This window comes from Arachis ipaensis, chromosome B01, assembly GCF_000816755.2.
Source record: "Arachis ipaensis cultivar K30076 chromosome B01, Araip1.1, whole genome shotgun sequence".
Taxonomy (NCBI): Eukaryota; Viridiplantae; Streptophyta; class Magnoliopsida; order Fabales; family Fabaceae; genus Arachis; species Arachis ipaensis.
Genome location: NC_029785.2, coordinates 11,316,018 through 11,325,641, shown reverse-complemented (window position 1 = coordinate 11,325,641; position 9,624 = coordinate 11,316,018). Strand labels below are relative to the sequence as shown.

The following is a 9,624-nucleotide window of genomic DNA, read 5'->3' as shown; positions in this document are numbered from 1 at the left end:
GTTCATTTCCGTCATCGGAAAAATGACGTGGCAAATTTATTTGACACCTGATAGTGACACAAGAAAAACGACGTCATTTTTTCAAAAACCTAATTCCCTATTCCTTCATCACTATAGGGGGGTTTCAAATTTCCATAGTGCCAAATTCAAACAAACCAACAAGAAGCTCCTGCAACATCCTTCCACCAACGCCAGAATAATCAGTCTCTGAATAAGCCACTTCAATCACATGAAAAACTTTTTTATTTTCTATATGTGAATGCAATGCAAAAAAAGTGAAGAAAAGTGGAGACACACTCACGACGGTAGTGGGTCCGAGGTAGGGGCGGCAATGTGGTCAATGGGGGAAGGGTCATTAGTTCTGGCATCAATGGCTTTGAGAACGTGGAGGGGACTCTTGATGAAGAAAGGGGGTGAGTTGAGGTTGTAGTGTTGCACTGAAACTCTATCCCTCATTCTTTTTCAATAATAATAATAATAATAATAATAATAATAATAATAATAATAATAATAATAATAATAAATTTTAAGTGAAATAGAAGAAGTAGAAGAGGTTGTGTTTGTTGTGAATGAAGCAATTGCTCATGCCTGTGTAGATGAAGGTGATAATGATTACTTGATGACTGAAAATGGGTTGGAGAGAAGCCATGGCTGCTTGAGGAAGAAGAAGAAGAGGATTTTCTATTTGTGAATGCAATGCAAAAAAAGTGAAGAAAAGTGGAGCAACACTCACGATGGTAGTGGATCCGAGTTGGGGGCGACGATGTGGTCAATGGGGGAAGGGTCACTGATTCTGGCATCAATGGCTTTGAGAACGTGGAGGGGACTCTTGATGAAAAAAGAGGGTGAGTTGAGGTTGTAGTGTTGCACTAAATCCTATCCCTCATTCTTTTTCAATAATAATAATAATAATAATAATAATTAAGAATCAGTTTGAAGTGAAATAGAGGAAGTAGAAGAGGTTGTGTTTGTTGTGAATGAAGCAATTGCTCATGCCTGTGTAGATGAAGGTGATGATGATTACTTGATGACTGAAAATGGGTTGGAGAGAAGCCATGGCTGCTTGAGGAAGAAGAAGAAGAGGGAGAGTAAAACGACGCCGTTTTGAAACAAATAGCAAAACGAGGTCGTTTAATTGTGCCAGGTCAGCTTTTCAGTGACGAAAATGGACGGAAGGGCCAACTTGAGGCACGCGTTAAAATTTCAGGGTACAATTTGGATCAATTGAAAATTCGATGGTTAAATTGAATTGAAGGTCAAATTTCAGAAGTTATTTTGAGTATTAACTCTAAAATAGTGGGAATTCTATGAAATTGTTTTCGTATGAAATTGGTAATTAAGAATCATTAGATAATAATTTAATCAAATATGTTAAATTATGTATTATTTAACAATTCTCTACTATTAATTTCACATAAACATAAGTGTATAGGTGAAGTATGAAGGAGGTGGCTTTCGAGTGGATCTGCTACTCGGCGTTCCTCCGTCCGACGTGTACACGTGAAAGAAGGGGGGGTACCTGCAAGGACACTCCGATGCCTAAGTTAGCAAGAGTGTGAGCAGGTTTAGAGAGTATTGGAACTTTTTTATACCTGAATGGTGTCAGTGTATTTATAGTGGTGAACCAATAACCACCGCTGAAGTAGTGCCACCTTTTTAGGTGGATAACCGCTCCCATATCTTAGGGAGGTTAAGATATGGCTCTATGAAGTGGTTAGAGAGTTTCTAGGGGCAGTTACTCATTCGAATGAGTGTTATCTGCCAGCTAACCCTCGTATCCGACTTCTTTGGAGCAGGTCGTGTTTAGTACCGACTTTTTGGGATGAAGGCTGGTACTGGGTGAAGGCCAACCCTTTGGGTTGGGCTTCTTTGCTTGGATCCTGGGCCATTATTACTGGGCCAGGGTATGAACAGTGCCCCTACTCGAGCCCAATTTCTTTTTAAGATTTGGGTTCGAGTATTCTACTCGGGGTCGTAGCCGATTTGTAAGAGGACCGACGTGATGGTTTGAAACCGACGTGACCTTTCGTGACCTTTTGGTTCTGACAGTTACGTCTAATCAAGCATCGTGTCCGTTAGGGGTGTGCGTAGGGATTTAATGGCCTTGGTAACGGTGCATCTTTAATGATCGCTCCAATTTTACCATTATGCCCCTAACGTTCTTATAAATGCTTTCCCCCTCTTTTATTGTTTCGTTTCTGCGATCTTTCAAAATTTCCCTTGCATTCGTTCGTGTTGCACTCTTGCGTTTTCGAAGGCTTTTGCTTCCAATCCTTATTTCCAGATAAAGGTTAGTTCTTTAATATGCCCTTGTAGATAAATTTGAATTGCAGACTTTAGTTTCGTATCCTCCTCCCTTTAGAGACCGTGTTGGTGATTTTTCTTTTCCCCTTGTAGGTTTTGTCACCCCTTTTTTAGAAAAAGAAATGGCTTCTGTAGATGCTCTCTCTCACTGGGTTGATGTCACGGTCTTAGGGGAGGAGCCCTCAGTCGATTCTGAGTTTATTACCAACCTTCGCACTCATCACAGAATTTGCACCTCTGAGGATGACGAGCCAAAATATGAATTGGTAGTCCCGGGTCCTGAAGACCGGGTTTGCTTTGGAAGAGTCAATGAGGCGGCCCCTCATTTTTTCTTTATGTATGAGTGCATGATCACCCGTTTGGGTGTTTTTCTTCCTTTTTCAAATTTTGAGATATCCGTTTTGCGTCACTGTCGGGTCGCTCCTACCCAGCTTCACCCCAACTCTTGGGGTTTTTTGAAAATTTATCAATTCATCAGCCAGGCTTTAGAGTTCCCGACTTCTTTAAAGATTTTTTCCATCTTTTTCATATGACAAAACCCTTCAGTGGGCTAAACAATAAACAACAGTGGGTGTCGTTCCGAGCCATACAAGGTCGGAGAATTTTCACCCTTTTTGACGAATCCTTTCATGACTTCAAGAACTATTTTTTCAAAGTGCAAGCTGTAGAGGGTCACCACCCCTTTTTTCCTGGATGATAATTCTTCTCCCCGATTTCCTTTATATTGGCTGGAGGCCTCCCCCTGCGAGAAATATGGTCTGGATGACCTAAATGAGGTAGAAGCAGCCATTGTGGGGTTCCTCCGAGAAGTGTGGGGGAGGGCCCCATACTTGGACACAAAAAAGTTTCTCCAGGGGTCTCCGACCTTTGTCCAAGCACAGTTAGGTAGCTTTTGTTTGTTTGTTGTATTTTCGACTTGTCTGACTGAATTATCCGACTTGTCTAATCTATCAATTGTTGCTTTTTTCAGAGATGGTAAAGGCAAACGCTCAGGAGTCTTACCAAAGGGTCCAGGAGGCTAAAGCAAGGTCTCGCGCCAGGACTGGTGGCACCAGGGCGGTTATCTCACCTCCTCCTCCTCCTCGGAATGTTGGGACTCCTTCTCAGCCCATTGTAATTTTTTCTTCAACTTTCTCTCAGCCACCCCCCTCTGCTCGACCTTCTTCTGAACCAGATAATAAGAAGCGCAAGACCTTAGAGTCTGGCTCTTCTGGTGAGGCGAAGGCGGATGCTCTTGCATTCGTCCAAAAGAACATCTATCCCAATGTTCGCATAAACATGGATGATGTTTCTGTTCGGCGCCACCTTATCACTCTGGTTGAGGAGAGTCTGAAGGCGGCGGGGGTTTGTGGCAAACTTTTGGATATTTTCGAGAAGGCTCCTCTCAGCTCTTTAGGGATGACCTCGAGGGTCGAAGAGCTGGAAGGAAGGCTTCTCATATATCAGGAGCATGATGGGAAGTTGAAGGAGGAAGTCGCCAAGCTGAGGGAGGAGAGAGATAACCTCCGGGAGAGGGAGAGGAAGTTGCAAGCCCAGTGCAACATGGAGGTGGATTTGAGGAAGGCAGCGCAAGCCAGCTACAACAGTTTATTTGATGATCTTGTGTCTGTAAAGAATGACTTGCTGAATGCCCAAAAGGCCTATACCGAGTTGGAGGACTCTATTGCAGATGGTGCTGATGAGGCTTGGAGGGTTTTCAAGGAGCAGGTCGGAGTCATTGCTCCTGACTTGGACCTTTCTCCTTTGGACTCTGATAAGATTGTTATTGATGGTGCCATCGTGGATCCTCCTGTCCCCGTGGTGGAGTCCGAGTCCGATTTGAAGACTCGGGGGCAGAGGATCATAGAGTCCCCTCCTCGCTCTAAGGACACTCCGGGTTCTTCTACCACTCCTCCGACTTCCTCTTCAGCCCCTGCTCCTGGCGTTCCTTCCGACTCTGCTGGTGGTGATCCTTCTACTCCTCTTGCTAAGAACTGATTTTGGCTATTGGGGCCCGGCCTGTGGGCCCCTCTTTTAAAACTCTTTTATATTTATTTGTTGATGTTGAAACAATTTTTGGCCTTTTAGGGCCGTAAACGAAACAATTTATGATACCCTTTTTAATAGGGGTTTAATTTAGCGTTTAAATAAATGCCCTTTTTGGATAAGGGTTTTGAGTTACCTTATGCGCGCATGCTTTTCTATTCGTAGTTCTTTTGATTTTTGATCTTTTCTGGAAAAAAAACTTTTCTTTGGGCTTGTCTGCTTTTCTGAATCTTTTTGATCTTCAAGGCAGCCTTATAACCTTTTCTTAGTTTTTTTTTCTATCTCTTTTCGTTATTCCTAGTACTCAATTTTGTTTCATTGAGCTTTTCGTGACTTAGGCTACTTTTGCGATTCATTTTAATTTTACTCGGTTTCGCATTTCGACTTATGAGTCGGACTGCTCCCGAGTTTATCATGATCGACTTCTATAGCCTCTTTACACCGACTTGTACCTCGTCGTTTCATCCTGACGACCACCTAGGTCGGTTCATGGGATTTTCACGTTTTGTCGAGCTTAAATCGGCGCGTTTCGTAGAGAGAGAATAAAAAAGGAATTTAAAAGAGATATTAAAATGAAAGAGATCTTTATTAATTGAGGAGGTACCTTATTGCTACTAAGGGTTTTTGACAATCTATTTTCCCTTAGCCCCTACTATGATGCCTCGTTAAAAACCCTTTTCAGAAAAAACCCTTTGATTTTGGGAAAAAATCATGAAATTGGGAAAAGAGTACATCAGGGAGTAGGGTTCGCTTTTAGCTGTAGTACCTTTTCATATTACAAGCATGCCACGACCATGGTAACTCGTTGCTGTCGAAGTCGGTTACCCTATAATAGCCTGTTCCTAAGACCTCGTTGATCTTGTATGGTCCTTTCCAGTTAGCAGCGAGCTTTCCTTCCCCAGATTTGTTGACTCCAATGTCGTTTCTGATTAAGACCAAGTCGTCTGGGGTGAAACTCCTTCGAATGACTTTTTTGTTGTATCTTGTAGTCATTCTTTGTTTCAACGCTGCTTCTCTTATCTGGGCTTCTTCTCGGACTTCGGGGAGCAAGTCGAGCTCTTCTTTGTGCCCCTGTATATTCTCGATCTCGTCGTGGAAAATCACTCTTGGGCTTTGCTCATTGACCTCTATTGGGATCATGGCCTCTACGCCATAAACTAGTCGGAAGGGTGTTTCTCCAGTGGCGGATTGGGGGGTTGTTCTGTAAGCCCATAGTACTTGTGGGAGCTCTTCAGCCCAAGCTCCTTTTGCATCTTGTAATCTTTTCTTCAGCCCTGCCAGTATGACTTTGTTGGCTGCCTCGGATTGCCCATTGGCTTGTGGGTGTTCCACTGAGGTGAACTGGTGTTTGATGTTCATACTGGCTACTAGGCTTCTAAAGGTGGAGTCGGTGAACTGGGTTCCGTTATCTGTGGTAATGGAATAAGGTATCCCATACCTTGTGATGATATTTTTGTAGAGGAACCTCCGACTTCTTTGTGCGGTGATGGTGGCCAGTGGTTCTGCTTCTATCCACTTTGTGAAATAATCTATTCCCACTATTAGGTACTTGACTTGTCCTGGCGCCTGGGGAAAAGGACCTAACAAATCCATTCCCCATTTTGCAAAGGGCCATGGAGAAGTGATACTAATGAGCTCCTCTGGGGGGCCACGTGGAAATTTGCATGCATTTGACATGGTTGGTACTTTTTCACAAAGCCTGTGGCATCTTTCTGCAAGGTTGGCCAGTAGAATCTAGCTCGGATCACCTTTCTGGCTAATGACCTGGCTCCGAGGTGGTTCCCGCAGATTCCACTATGTACTTCCTTTAATACCTCGGTGGTTCTTGAGGTCGGTACACATTTTAACAATGGTGTTGATATCCCCCTTCTATAGAGAATATTTTTCACCAAGGTATAGTGTTGTGCTTCCCTTCGGATTTTCTTGGCCTCCTTTTCCTCCTTGGGGAGGATGTCGAATTTCAGGTATTCGACTAAGGGGTTCATCCATCCGAGGTTTAATCCGACCACTTCAAAGACTTCTTGTTTGTCTTCCATTTTTACCACTGAAGGTTCCTGGAGAGTTTCTTGAATCAGGCTTCTGTTATTTCCTCCTGGCTTGGTACTTGCTAACTTGGATAGGGCGTCTGCTCTGCTGTTTAGATCCCGAGTTATGTGTTTCACCTCGGTTTCTGCAAAGCGCCCCAGGTGCTCCAAAGTTTTTTCCAAGTACCTCTTCATGTTTGGGTCCTTTGCCTGATATTCTCCACTTATTTGGGAGGTCACCACTTGGGAGTCGCTGTATATCATCACCTTCATAGCACCGACTTCTTCTGCCAGCTTCAATCCTGTGATCAAGGCTTCATACTCTGCCTGATTATTTGAAGCTGGGAATTCAAACTTGAGGGAAACCTCTATCTGGGTTCCCCTTTCATCTACCAATATTATGCCTGCACCACTTCCTGTTTTGTTGGAGGATCCATCTACATAGAGTTCCCATGTAGTTGGTTTATCCTCTTGATCTTCTGCGTATTCTGCAATAAAGTCGGCGAGGCACTGGGCTTTAATCGTCGTCCGAGCTTCATACTTCAAGTCGAACTCAGAGAGCTCTATTGCCCATTGAACCATTCTTCCTGCAACATCCGTCTTTTGGAGGATTTGCTTCATGGGCTGGTTCGTGCGGACTCTTACTGTGTGAGCTTGAAAGTAAGGCCGTAGCCTTCGTGAGGCTACACACTAAGGAGTAGGCAAACTTCTCTAGTTTGTGGTACCTTAGCTCAGGGCCCTGTAGAACTTTACTGATGAAATAGATTGGGTGTTGACCGTCCTCATCTTCTTTTATCAAGGCTGCTGAGACAGCCTTGTCTGCCACGGATAGGTATAGGACGAGATCTTTTCCGGCTACAGGTCGGGTCAGAATAGGAGGTTGGCTCAAAAACTTTTTGAACTCCTGGAACGCCTCCTCGCATTCGGGAGTCCATTCAAATTGGCGTCCCTTTCTCAAGAGGGAGAACAGTGGAAGGGATCTTAGTGCTGATCCTGCCAAAAACCTGGAGAGAGCTGCAAGTCGGCCGTTAAGTTGTTGGACTTCTCTTAAACAAGTCGGACTTCTCATTTCCAGGATAGCTCTACACTTATCGGGATTGGCTTCGATCCCTCTTTGCGTTAGTGGGATTTGGTTGTGCCCCGAGTAGGCGTCCATGAACGACAAGTATTGATACCCCGAGCTAGAGTCTACTAGGGCATCAATGCTTGGTAGTGGATAAGGGTCCTTGGGACATGCCTTATTTAAGTCGGTATAGTCGACGCACATCCTCCATTTGCCATTTTGTTTTTTGACTAGCACTACATTGGCTAGCCATGTTGGGTATTTTACTTCTCTGATGAAGCCAGCTTCCAGGAGCGCCTGTACTTGCTCTTCCACTACTAGGGCTCGCTCTGGGCCGAGCTTGCACAGGTCGGGACCCCGAGTAGACCGAGAGTTTGTGGGACATGAGCTCGGGATCTATCCCAGGCATGTCGGAGGCCTTCCAGGCGAAAAGATCGGAATTATCTCTTAGGAGCTTAGTCAACCCTTGTCTTAGGGTTTCCCCTAAGTTGGCTCCTATGTGGGTGGTTTTTCCTTTCTCTTCGCCGACCTGAATCTCCTCGGTTTTTCCCCCAGGCTGTGGTCGCAGCTCTTCTTTAATCCTTGCTCCACCGAGCTCTATTGTGTGGATTTCTTTGTTCTTTCCTCTCAGGTTTAGGCTTTCATTGTAGCATTTTCTTGCCAACTTCTGATCTCCTCTCACCGTTGCTATCCCCGCTGAGGTCGGGAATTTCATGCAGAGGTGGGGCGTCGATACCACCGCTCCGAGTCGATTAAGGATAGCTCTGCCAATTAAAGCATTATAGGCTGACCCCACGTCGATGACTATGAAGTCTATACTCAGAGTCTTTGATTTTTCCCCCTTTCCAAAGGTGGTGTGGAGGGGCAAAAATCCTAGTGGCTTTATGGGTGTGTCGCCTAATCCGTACAAGGTGTCGGGGTAGGCTCTTAACTCTTTCTCATCTAATCCCAGTTTGTCAAAAGCGGGCTTAAAGAGGATGTCCGCTGAACTCCCTTGGTCTACTAGTGTTCTGTGGAGATGGGCATTTGCCAGGATCATGGTGATTACCACTGGGTCATCGTGCCCCGGGATTATTCCTTGCCCATCCTCCTTTGTGAATGAAATGGTAGGGAGGTCGGATGACTGCTCTCCGACCTGGTAAACTCTCTTGAGATGTCTTTTTCGAGAAGATTTTGTGAGTCCCCCTCCCGCAAACCCTCCTGAGATCATATGGATATGTCTCTCCGGAGTTTGTGGTGGTGGGTCTCTTCTATCCATATCATCTCGCTTCCTTTTTCCATGAATGTCCGACCTTTCTATGAGATATCTGTCAAGCCGACCTTCTCTGGCCAGCTTTTCTATCACATTTTTAAGGTCGTAACAGTCGTTTGTGGAGTGCCCATATATCTTATGGTACTCACAGTAATCACCGCGGCTCCCTCCTCTTTTATTTTTAATGGGCCTGGGGGGAGGCAGCCTTTCAGTGTTGCAAATTTCTCTATACACATCCACTACAGGAACTTTTAGAGGAGTATAAGAGTGATATTTTCTTGGCCTATCGAGGCCGGGTTCTTCCTTCTTCTTGGCTTCCCTCTCCCTTTCTTTTGTTGAGGGAGGGTGACCAGGTCGCCCACTCAGGTCTCTTAGCTTAGCATTTTCCTCCATGTTGATGTACTTTTCAACTCTCTGCTGTACATCACTTAAGGAGGTGGGGTGTCTTTTGGATATGGACTGTGAGAAGGGACCTTCTCTAAGCCCATTGACTAGCCCCATGATGACTGCTTCGGTGGGTGACGAATGGATTTTTGACGGTTTAGAATTTCACAAATAAAATCTCGTTGAAGTATAGTCTCTAAACCAACAATAATCCTTTCATGCAAAAATTTGTTTGTCACAAGTACAAACCCCTAAAATCTATAAACCGAAGTATTTAAACCTCGGGTTGTCTCTCAAAGGACTTGCAGGATTAAGATATGGCTCTATGAAGTGGTTAGAGAGTTTCTAGGGGCAGTTACTCATTTGAATGAGTGTTATCTGCCAGCTAACCCTCGTATCTGACTTCTTTGGAGCAGGTCGTGTTTAGTACCGACTTCTTGGGATGAAGGCTGGTACTGGGTGAAGGCCAACCCTTTGGGTTGGACTTCTTTGCTTGGATCCTAGGCCATTATTACTGGGTCAAGGTATGAACAATATATATATATATATATATAAAAGAAGTTTTACCCTTC

The 9,624-nt window shown here is 44.6% G+C and overlaps 1 protein-coding gene across 1 annotated transcript in view; it reads left to right on the top strand.

Annotated features, from left to right (window-relative positions):
- LOC107625024 (protein disulfide-isomerase 5-2) overlaps positions 3,808 to 9,624 on the top strand; it is a 9,426-nt gene continuing 3,609 nt past the window's right edge. Inside the window, exon 1 of the mRNA XM_016327546.2 lies at positions 3,808 to 3,827. The gene's annotated coding sequence lies outside the window, so the exon portion shown is untranslated. The remainder of the gene's footprint in view (positions 3,828 to 9,624) is intronic.